The sequence below is a fragment of the Meleagris gallopavo genome, chromosome 3, assembly GCF_000146605.3.
Source record: "Meleagris gallopavo isolate NT-WF06-2002-E0010 breed Aviagen turkey brand Nicholas breeding stock chromosome 3, Turkey_5.1, whole genome shotgun sequence".
Classification (NCBI taxonomy): domain Eukaryota; kingdom Metazoa; phylum Chordata; class Aves; order Galliformes; family Phasianidae; genus Meleagris; species Meleagris gallopavo.
Genome location: NC_015013.2, coordinates 91187450 through 91199392, shown reverse-complemented (window position 1 = coordinate 91199392; position 11943 = coordinate 91187450). Strand labels below are relative to the sequence as shown.

General features: G+C 44.0%; 1 long non-coding RNA gene across 1 annotated transcript; it reads right to left on the bottom strand.

The window, feature by feature from the left end:
• Positions 1-379: 379 nt before the first annotated feature.
• On the bottom strand, positions 380-4774 carry LOC116216492. Its single transcript, XR_004159348.1, has 2 exons — positions 4641-4774; positions 380-4012 (listed from the first exon to the last, which is right to left on the bottom strand). It is a non-coding gene; the product is annotated as an uncharacterized LOC116216492 (long non-coding RNA).
• Positions 4775-11943: the final 7169 nt, after the last annotated feature.

Sequence of the window (11943 nt, the reverse complement as noted above, 5' to 3'; positions counted from 1 at the left end):
GTTGCTTGGTGCTGCTATGTCATATTCTCTTCCAGTGTTCTATCCACTGTGTCATAGCCTTAACAGTACCTGGCCTGGGTGTACTGTCTCTTAACTACTGTGATGTTTATATGACATCTCTATGGCTTAGCACTTCATTTCTTCTACACTGATTTTATCTTCCACTCTGTACTTGTGAAGAAATAATTGCTTTAAGTAATTTAGTAATAACTAAATTAATAGACAAATCCATAAATAAAGCTGTAAATATTTACAATAAACTAGGTACCTGCTATAGCTCTTTAAGAACAGTAGCTCATGATACATTCAAGCTCTTTTATTGCTTGAGGTCTTACTCCGTGTCTAGTTTTATATATTTCTGTGGTATTTGCTACTGTGATTTTTTTTTTTTTTTCCAGACAAACAACAGAGAAACTTTTTCTGGAAAAAATAAAAAAGGATCCTTATCAACTGGACTGGATGTTACATTTAACACCTTTGGAATTAAGGTCTTTTCCAATGCGAAACTCTGCACCTCAGAGAGTTCTGAGCATATTTCAGTGTGAACTGCAAGACATATCTCGCTTTCTCTGTAATGAACAGAGATTTTGCCAGTGATTTCCAGTGTTATACACTTCAGTTGGACAATAGACAGCAATACAGGAATTAGCTTCCATCTGTTTTGTTCACTGCAGGCTATCATATTCAACTTCTTTAAAGGACAGAATGAGCCTTGAGTGGGCACAAATTGCAGTACAGCAGCTTCTGTGTAGACAATAAAAGCAACTCCATTCTGTGCAGGTAGCTCAGCACTTGCCCGGGTTGCCCAGACAGGCTGTGGAGTCTCCTTCTTGGAGATCTTTAAAAGCTGCCTGGACATGGCCCTGGGCAGCCTGCTCAGGGTGTCCCTCTCGAGTATGAAGTTGTGACATTTCATCTCAGAAGTCCTTTCCAACCACAGGCATTCTGCCATTCTGTAACTTAGGCACATGGAGATTTAATTCTAATCAGCTGACATACAACAGTTGGTTTAAGCTCTGCAAACCTTCCTTTGAGTTTGGCACTGCAGTAACTGACTGATACAGTCAGTTTGCATGATGCCATGCCTAGAGAGTTGACAGCTAGTGGTCTTACGATGAGCACAGTCAGGGTCAGAATTCCGTGTGTGCAAACTCTCTTCCTCTGGAGATTCCCGAAATGGCAGACTCAGTTATCAGGTAGCAGGCCTTTTATCTATGCAGTCTTCACCCAGGAGAAATTAAGGTCCCACAAGGCTCACTTGTCCTACATATTTTGTACCTAACCAAGAAAGCCATCTAAGGCAGCTCATCTACTGGCATCAGTAGCCATATTGTTCTCAAGGAAAGCAGGTGTTTTCTAGACATCACTGCAAAGCTGGGATGAGAACCAAACTGAGCAGCAGCAAAACAGTTCATTATCCATGTCTGTGTTTGTGCATGAAAAAGCACTACAGAAATGCTGCAATTCTTTACCCATTTTGCACATGTAATCATCCAGCATTTTGATTTGTTTTCAATATTTGCAGGGATAAATAGATCTGTGGGGTGCTAAGCAGTGAGCACTCAGCTCTGCAGTTTCTCTAGGTGGGACAAACAGCACAGGCATCAGAAACACTTCATGAGAGCTCTTGTCTTCGTTTTGAAACACTAGGAGTTCATACACTTCAGAAAAACTCCAGATAAACATGGACTTTTTGACGTTCTTCTGAATCCAGCACAAATTTTGAACTATTTATAATTTTCATTCATCTACTCTTTGATTCCTCTTTCTACCCAAGGATCTTAATGCCTCTGAGAAGATATTGTTTAAGCTATCTCAACAACTAAACACATACAAAGTAAAGACTAAGTACACCTTGGCCACATTTGCAAGCTGCAAAAGGTGCTGCAATTTAACTAAGTCAATAGTAAATAAATACTGCCTCTACTTTTTTTTAACATGCTTCCTTTATATGAATCCTTTGGAAATCTGACAAACCTAGGACTTGAGTAAGGAACTATGTGGCTCCCTATTTAGCTGTTCTATCGTGAAATGCAGTGATAGACAGAAAAGCAACTGCATAAAAAATAGCACTACAGGTGCTGTAAATATGTGTTCTCTGTGGGTCTCCTGAGGCATGTGTGCTGAATTTAATGATTATTTTTTTCTTTTTCTCCTTCCTGTAGCTAGGGATGTGCTAGTCATGTTGTACTCAGCTCTCCTGCCTCTCCCACAGCATTGCCAGTTAATGTTTGATTCCAGAAGCTTTGCAGTTGGCAGTGTTTTAATAAGCAGAAAGAACACAGCTTGATTCTCAGGTTACAGGCTGAGCTAGCTGTGCTGGCAGTCAAAGAAAAAACATGGTATTGACTTGAGTGAATTTGGGATAGAAATTGCAGAGGAGGAAAAATGTGGCATACCAGGATGTCACTTTTACACTTTCTGGATGATAACTGCACTTTAAAGTAGAGAATCTCTGACAGTGACGTCCTCTATTAAGTAACCAACATCTATGCCCATACTTGATCTTCCTGTAAACTCTTTGCTTTTGCAGCTGTGACTCACAAAGCGTACTCTTCACAAAACGCACTCACACAGGCTCTGTTTATGAGAGTTACTCAAGTTTGTTTCCAACTGAGAATTCTCATTTTATGGAGAGAAGAAGTTTGCTGGTTTGGTAAGGACATGGAAGAGCCTTCACCAGGAATGAAAGTTGCAAGTTAGGTAGCACACAACTGACTGTATAGCACAAAAATGTGCCTGGAAACTCTTTTCTCACCCCTCGCTATAATATCTAACTGGGCATCTGTAACATCAACATCCGAGAGAAGCTTATTTTAGCACCATCTTCTCCAGAAGTCCAGGATGCCAATTTCTAGAAAATTCATAGAATCACAAGATATCCCAAGCTAGAAGGGATTGGCTAAGAACACTGAATACAGCTCCTGGCTCCACACAAGACCATCCTGACTTCAAATCCTATGTCTGGGAGCACTGAACTCTGGCAGCCTGACTGCCCTCTGGTGCAGAACATTTCCCTAACCCCCATCTGACCCTCCCCTGATGCAGCTCCATGCTGTTCCCATGCTCTGGACTGAACAAACCCAGGCACCTCAGCCACACCTCATATTTCTTACCCTTTAGACTCTAGGTATCCAACCTTTTGGCTTGCTTGAGCAGCACTGAGTGCAGGGGAATTGAGCTGATGTTTTGGTTACCTGCAGTTTGCGGAAGAGCCGCCTCCATGATGGTGCAGGTCAAGAGAGTGGGACAATCCCTGGTGATAGTGCTGTGTCTTGTGCAGACCTAGAGTACAGTTGACCCTTTTGGCTGCTAGGGCACACAGGTAGCTCACACTGGATTTTCTGCCAGCCAGAACTCCCAGATCCCCTTCCATGGGGCTTCGCTCCAACCTCTCACCCCCCTGTCTGTAGGTACAATGCTGCCCCATCCCAAAACACAGAAATTAGTAGATCAGATGGAATCAGTCGATCACCCAAGATATTTGGTGTGTCAGTGAGTGGGTACAGAAGGAAGGCCAAATCTAGGTGTCTCAGCAGCTTGCTCACAGTGCCCTGATAAAGAGTAGAAGGAGAGCTGTGGCAAACCAACTAACAGCAGCTAGTGTCCTTTGAGTCTGCAGGATCTGTCCTTGCTGGCAGACCCTGCAGCACAGAAATATCTAATTTATTTTAAGGAAAGGGTGAAAAAGGATTAGAAGCAGGAAATCAGGCTTTTTCCTTTTCTGGAAGACAGAGGCTGTTTGAGAATAAGCTGATTTCGCATCAGCAGCTCAGGGTGACGCACTTTCAAGAGCCATGTCCCTCAGGACAACACCCTTGGCAAGTGCAGCCAACCCCATAGAAAAATACTAGTGTGAAAGCCAAAATCTGTGTATAAGAATGCTAAAGCCTTTTTCAGAGGGTAGAGAGGCTTCACAAGCTTACTTGCCTGTATTAAAACCAGTGTCTCCAGAAGACATCAGAGTACCAGATTACAAGGCAACATTTGGGATCAAAGATCCAAATTAAGCCTACAGAAAAATCAAGAGGAATATGACTTTTCTCTGAATTACAAAAGCACAGTGAAAACAGTCACTTGTTTGCCCCTCAAAGACATGTTTGCAGCCAGATTATAGTAGTCCTGAGGAACCAGAATGTGAAAATAATTATAAAGAAAGCTCTGAATGTCATACTCCACAGTCCAAACTTTGCATAATATAAACAGTGAATAAATGCTAATGGAAAAAAAAGTAATGAGCTATTTCTGAATTTACTTTCAATAGCTACTGTGTTATTAGTAATATAGTTAGATAATTATTTTCAGCTGTGGCCCTAGATCCACTAAAATAGTTACATACTCCAAGATAGCAGTAAAAAGATGAGGAACTCCATATATTTTAGCGATCAGGTCTATAAATGCACTGCAAAAAAATTAGCAATCACTATCATAGCTGGCTCAAGAGAAAGTTGTTAGCTAATTATAGATCAAGCTGTGCATTAAAATTAATGCAATATTCAAGGTATTATAGTAACTATAATGCTTCTCAGATTAATAGATAGAAAATCTCAGAACCTGAAATGTCTGAGAAACTTCTGCAGAACTTAAAGAGCAAGTTTTCAAACATGTTTCCTCAATAATGCCACAAGTACATATGTTACCTAGGATGGCTCATTTCTTGGCCACGGACTCCATAACTTCGGAATATACTGCTGGCTGGGGTGAGTATGTCTGTGAAATCACTGTAGTTGCTGCTGAGAATATCAGAACGTTTTCACATTTTAACAGTCCTGAACTACCTGTAGGATTAAAAATAAAACAAATAGTCAGACACTTTCCTAAACCAGTCCTATTTGCTACCTCACAGGATAATGTCTAACTTGTTGAATTTCCTGATCTAGAGACTAAGTAGCAGAAGTCATAAACACTGTACATAATCATAGAATTCTTAGAGTCGGAAAGGATCTTTAGGGGTCATCTAGTCCAACTCCCCTTCAACAAGCAGGGACATCTACAGCTAGATCAGATTGCACAGAGCCCAGTTCAGCCCAGCCTTGAATTTCTCTCAGGGACAGGGCACCCACCACTTCCTTTGGCAACTTGTTCAAGTTAACCACACAGCTTGAAATACTGGCCATTACTGTCTGATTTCGTCTTTTAAAGTACTTGGCACGATGGGCTCTCAGACCATAATTAGTAGCCTTGTCACAATATAAACTTTACAGAATAATAACAAAGATGTTACGCACCTCAAACAGTATTTCAAGAACATGAAGTTTACTATTTCCTGATTTAATGCTGCCAGTCATACCACCACCTCAAGTTGGAAGGAGCCAACAAGGACCATCTAGTGGCTCCACAAAGAATTGCTCCAAATTTGAAGCCTATGTCTTACAGCGCTGTCCAAATGCTCCTTGAATACTAGCAGCTCGGGGCTGCTCCCACTGCCCTGAGGAGCCTGTTCGATGCCCTGTGGTGAAGAACCTTTTCCTAACACCCCCCTGACCCTTCCCTGACACAGCCCCATGCCACTCCCTCAGGTACTGTTGCTGTCACCTGAGAGCAGAGATCGGTGTTACCATCCCACTCCCCTCATCACGAAATTGTAAGAAGGCATGAGTCAAGCAGATTCATTGCATTGCATGTGCATAATAAGAATACAATAATTCTCAAATTGCAGATTATTTGAAAAAAGGATGAAAGATAGTATATTAGCAAGTCATACTTTCTTGTAAATCATACACAGAACTTCCAGGATTTAATCCAGGAACACAATCCGAGGCTGAGTGGCTGACAAAGGCAAAAAGCCAGCGAGCATAGACTCCAAATCTTTATCACCTTGTACTGCAGCTTGATCACTAGGAAAAAGCAATACACAGTGCACCCTTCAACATCAGAAGGACCAAGCAGGCTGTCAGAGAAGAGTGGGCTACTTCCACTTTCTTGATCTTTTTGCTTTGGCTAAAATATGATTAATATTTTAGTATATTGACTGCTGCATGTTTTTCTGGAGCAACATCTTTAAGAACCAAGACTGCATAATGCAGAGATGAATGTGGATATTCACTAATTAAGATCAACTGCAAGAGCCAACGGTGTATAGAAATGGACAAATAATTGACTGAAGCAAAGGTGCTGGTTTGGGCTTTTTATTTGTTTGCTTCTTTGTAGTGTTTTTTTGTTGTTGTTGTTGTTCATTTGTTTTAAAATTTGGATTGAATTTTGCATTTTCTCCATGGAGAAAAGAGTATCTATTAGCAAAAAAAAAAAAAGGTAGCTGGATTGCAGCATTCAATTACAAGTAATCTGCATTACTAGATGCTTCAATGAGCCTAAAAACGATTTTGATGCATCAGAAATAGGCTTATGGTATATGCATTTAGAGGTACACAAAGAAAATAAAAATTACAGCTGAGCTAAAATCCAACCCATTATTTGCTATCAGGACATTAATTATTGACCAAATTCTTAAGAAACAAAAAAGCAAGTTGTCTGCCATAAGTAGCAGTCATTCTTCTAATGTGTTGGAAGCTGCTATAGGAGAAACAATCCCCTAAAACGTAGAGTAATAGCACAGCCCAGTGGCTTATCAGAGAATAATCCACCACTTAAGAGATCTAGTGATCTACACAATTTAAGGTTCAGTTTTACTGAAAAGCTTGGGAGAGATGGGAAATTATTCTAGAGTCAGACTGTTTTAATTGCCATAGTAAATGATACAGAAAAGACTCCAATGAGCACAAGAAAAGCTGTAGGACAGCAAGTTCCTGGTACAATTATCCATTTACAAAGGGACTAAGTAGTTTCAAGAGGAGTCATCTGCAGTGTACCAGAACAGAGATTCCTATATTTTTAGTGAGAAATTTTGAAAGGCCAAAGTAAGGTCATGTAGTGAACAAATCATAAAATCACAGAATTGCCCAGGTTGGAAAAGACCTTAAAGATCATGAAGTCCAGCCACAACCTAACCAGACTACCCTAACTCTAACAACCCTCCACTAAATCATGTCCCTGAGCACCACATCCAGATGGTTTTTAAACACATCCAGGGATGGTGACTCAAACACCTCCCTGGGCAGCCTATTCCAGTGCTTAACAACCCTTTCTGTAAACAAGTGTTTCCTGATATCCAACCTAAACTTACCCTGGTGCAACTTAAAACCATTTCCCCTCATCCCTGTGAAAAGAGACCAGCCCCGCTCTTGCTGCAAGCACCTTTCAGAAATTGGAAAACAGCAACAATATCTATCCTCAGCCTCCTTTTCCCCAGACTAAACAGCCCCAGTTCTTTCAGTCTCTCCTCATTGGCCATATTCTCCAAGCCCTTCACAAGCCTTGTTGTCCTTCTCTGGACCTGCTTCAGCACCTCCATGTCCTTTCTGTACTGAGGTGCCCAAAACTGAACACAGTTCTCGAGGTGAGGCCTCACTAATGCCGAGTACAGGGCAGGATGACTTCCCTAGTCCTGCTCACCTTACCATTCCTGATACAAGCCAGGATGCCATTGGTCTTCTTGGCCACCTGGGCACACTGCTGGCTCATATTCAGCCGACTGTCCATCAGTACACCAAGGTCCCTTTCCATCAGGCAGCTTTCCAGCCACTCCTCCCCAAGCCTGTAGGGTTGCCAGGGGTTGTTGTGACCAAAATGTAGGACCTGATACTTGGCCCTATTGAAACTCATACAGTTGCCTTGGCCCATTGATCCAGTCTATCCAGGTCCCTCTGTAGTGCTTTTGTCTCCTGTGGCAGATCAACACTACCTCCCAACTTGGTGTCATCTGCAAACTTACTGAGGGCGCAGTCAATCCCCTCATCAAGATCATTAATAAAGATGTTAAATAGAAGCAGCCCCAGTACTGAGCCCTGGGGACACTGCTTGTGACCAGCCGCCAATTGGATTTAACTCCGTTGACCACAACTCTTTGGGCCCAGCCATCCAGCCAGTGCTTCACCCAGCGGAGCATACGCCCATCCAAGCCATGGGCAGCCAGCTTCTCCACGAGAATGTTGTTGGGGACAGTGCCAAAGGCTTGACTGAAGTCCAGGCAGACCACATCGACAGCCATAGCTTCACCCACTAAGCAGGTCACCTTGTCATGGAATGAAATCAGGTTTGTCAAACAGGATCTGCCACTCCTAAACCCATGCTGACTGGGCCTGATCCCCTGGTTGACCTTTAACTGGTCCATGATGGCTCCCGAGATTATCCACGCCATAACCTTCCCCAGCACTGAGGTGAGACTGATAGATCTGTAGCTACCAGGATCGTCTTAAGAGGCTTGCCCACTCTTCCAAAGACCATAAACTTTCCTTTTGCTCTTGAGTTCCAGCCAAAGGTCTCTGTTCAGCCAGTCCGGCCTCCTTGCCCATCGGCTCATCTTCCATGACTTAGGAATGGTCAGCTCCTGCACCTTTAAAATTACTTCCTTAAAGTATTCCCAGCCTTCCTGGGTTCCCATGCCCTCCAAAACTATCTCCCAAGGGACTCTCTCATCCGGTCCTATAAAGGATAAAGTCTGCCCTCCAGAGGTCCAAGGTGGCAGTTCTGCTGACTTCCATCTGTGGTTCAACAAGAATAAAGAAATCTAGCATCTCATGATCACTATGCCCCAGATCACTATGCCTCCAACCTTTACATCCCCACAAGACCTTCTCTGTTAACAAGCATCAGGTCCAAGATTTTTCTGCCCCTTGGAGGCTCCTTCACCAGCTGTGTCAGGAAGTTATCTCCTACACATTCCAGGAACCTCCGGGACTGTTCCCTATCCGCTGTATTATAAATCCAGCAGATGTCTAGGAAGTTGAAGTCCCCCATAAGAACAATGGGGAGAGACCTCGAGACCTCACTCAACTGTCTATAAAGTGTCTTGTCCACCTCTTCATCCTGGTTGGGTGACCTGTAGCAGACTCCCAGGATAATGTCAGTCTTATTGGCCTTCACTTTTATTCTGACCCATAAGCTCTCAACCCTCTCATCACCATCGTTAATTTCCATAAATTCACATTCTTTCTTAACACAGAGGGCCAAACCACCACCCTTCCTGCCTTGCCTATGTTGAAAAACCAGTAGCCAACCATCACAGCACTCCAGCTGTGTGAGCCATCCCACCACACTTTGTGATGGCAACCATATCATAGCTTTCCAACCACACAAGGGTCTCCAGCTCCTCCTGCTTATTACCCACACTGTGTGCATTAGTGTAAAAACACCTGAGCTGGGCTTCCTTTCGAGCGGCAGTAGCCCTAATACCCTCATGACCACACAGCCACGAACCTCACACCAACCCTCGTGTTTTTTCTACAGGAAGCTGAGTCGCGTTCCCCGACCTTACCACTCACCGCACAGCGATAACAGCCCTCCTTGCTGCGCAAACACGTGCACGGGCGGCATACGGTTTCTCCGCGTTTGAACGGCCCACGTGATTCACACAGCCGAGCTCCTCCTCCCCATCCCAGCCGCGCAGCGACGCGACGCTGCTCCCCGCGAGGCTTTTTCAAGGCAGGGGGTATGGATGCACAGCCATTGCCCTGCCAACGCCCCACAGCACGTCAGCAGCTTTCGCAAGAGCGGTCGAGCTGCTCCATTACCTCGGGGTTACCTGGATGAAGGAACCAACCGAAACCGTCCTGAACCTCGCGGTCGGGCGCTGTGGTTCTGGCCAGGACAGCTCCAAAGCAGCTAACCTTGGCGATGGAGGGCCTGAGACCTAATAATACTAGGGGGAAAAAAGGAAGAGGGGATAAAAAAATAATTAAAAAAAAAAAAAAAAGTGAGATATGCTTGCTTTGTGAACCAGAAATCAGGTCAAAGAGGGTGTGTTGATAGGGCAGTAAACATTGGTCCCCAGAAGTCGGATAGGCATAGATTTCCATGTATTCACTAGAGAAAGCAATGTAACTGTCCTAGATAATTCCCTTAATTGATTATTCCAGAAGATGCTACAGATAAAAAATGACCTTGCACATGGAGTCAATTTGCCAGACAGAGTACAGCTGCCTTAGCTTACTTCTACACACCACACGTCTCTGAATTGGAATTCCTGCACTGCATATGGCTTAGAGACCTCCCCTCCAGTCTCCATTGTTGCCAGTCCCATGGATGAGAGAGAACTGAATTAAAATGTTAATGAATAAATGAACAAAATGAAATGAATGCAAGTGAATAAAATGAACAAAAAAAGTGTTTTTACAAATACATTTTCCATAAGAGGAGGGCAAAATGGAACCTCCATCCTTTACTGGATGTGCCCAAGAACATGACCACTGAAGTTAAGGAAAAAGCTGAGGTTCTCAATGCCTTCATTACATCTGTTTTTAATAGTCAGACCAGTTATCCTCGGGGTACTCTACCCCTTGACCTGGAAATCTGAGATGAGGAGCAGAATAAATCCCCCACAATTCAGCTGGAAACAGTTAGAGACCTGTTACTTCACCTGGACTGTCACAAGCGCATAGGGCCAGATGGAATGCACCCGAAGGTGCTGAAGGAGCTGGTGGAAGTGATTGCCAAGCTGCTTTCCATCATCGGTAGTCCTGGTCTACTGGAGAGGTCCCAGAGGAATGGAGTCTTGCCATCTACAAGAAAGGTCATAAGGAAGACTTGGGGAACTATAAGCCTGTCAGCCTGACCTTGGTGCCAAGAAAAGTGATGGAGCAGATTATCTTGAATGAGATCACACAGCATGTGGGGGACAAATGGGAGATCAGGCCTAGCCAGTATGGGTTCATGAAAGGCAAGTACTGCTTAACTAATCTGATCTCCTTCTGTGATCATGTTACCTGTCTAGTGGATGAGGGAAAGGCTGTTGACATCGTCTAGATGTCAGCAATGCCTTGAAACTGTGAGAAGCTGGCAGCCTGTGGCTTGGACAGGTATACTCTTTCCTGAGTAAAGAACTGGTTGGAGAACCAGGCCCAGAGAGTGGTGGTGAGTTAAACCTGCTGGCGACTACAGTGGAGTAGTGCTCCCCAGGGGTTGGTACTCGGGCCCATTTCCTGATGATTTGGATGACGGAAATGAGTACACGCTCAGTACTCATTCTCAGTACTCAGTACTCAGTCCAAGTTGGGGGGAACTGTCAATCTACCTGTTACCAAGTGCTGTGTCGTGCATCACGCCAACCCCAGGCAACGCTACAGGCCTGGGGCAGATTGGCTAGAAGTGTGGAGGAAAAGGATCTAGAGGTGTCAGCTGACAGCAGGCTGAACATAAGCCAGCAGTATGCCCAGGTGATGAAGGCCAATGGCATCCCAGCTTCTGTGAGAAATAGTAGAGCCTGCAGGAGCAGGGAAGTAACAGTCTCTCTGTATTCAGCTTTGTTGAGGCCACATCTTGAGTACTGCGTTCAGTTTTGAGCCCCTCTCTGCAAGAAAAACATCGAGTCTCTGGAGCATGTCCAGAGAAGGGCATAAAGCTGGCAAGAGATCTGGAGCACAAGTCTTATGAGCAGCAGCTGAGGGAACTGGGATTGTTCAGTCTGGAGAAGAGGAGGCTCAAGGGTGAACTTAATGCTCTCTACAACTACATGAAGGAAGGTTATGGTGAGATGAGGACTGGCCTCTTCTTCAGGTAACAGCGATAGGACAAGATGTAACAGCCTCAAGTTGTTCCAGGGGAGATTCAGATGGGGTATTAAGAAAAATTTCTACTTGGAAAGAGAGGTGATATATTAGAACAAGTTGCCCATGGAATTGGTAGAGTCAAAATCCCTGGAGATATTTAAGGAAAGAGTAGGTGTAGTACTTAGGGACATGGTTCAGTGGATAATATTGGTAGTAAGTGGACAGTTGGGACAGATGATCTTAGTGGTCTTTTCCAACCTTTAGGATTCTGTGATTCTCAAAGCCATCTCTGGATCCCATGTTTTCTCCATCTGCTTCCACACAATCTGTTCCATGAGTTCCAACAATCCTCTCTCTGGGCAGACAAGACCTCCACCAGAAACTTCCTCAATAACCTTTT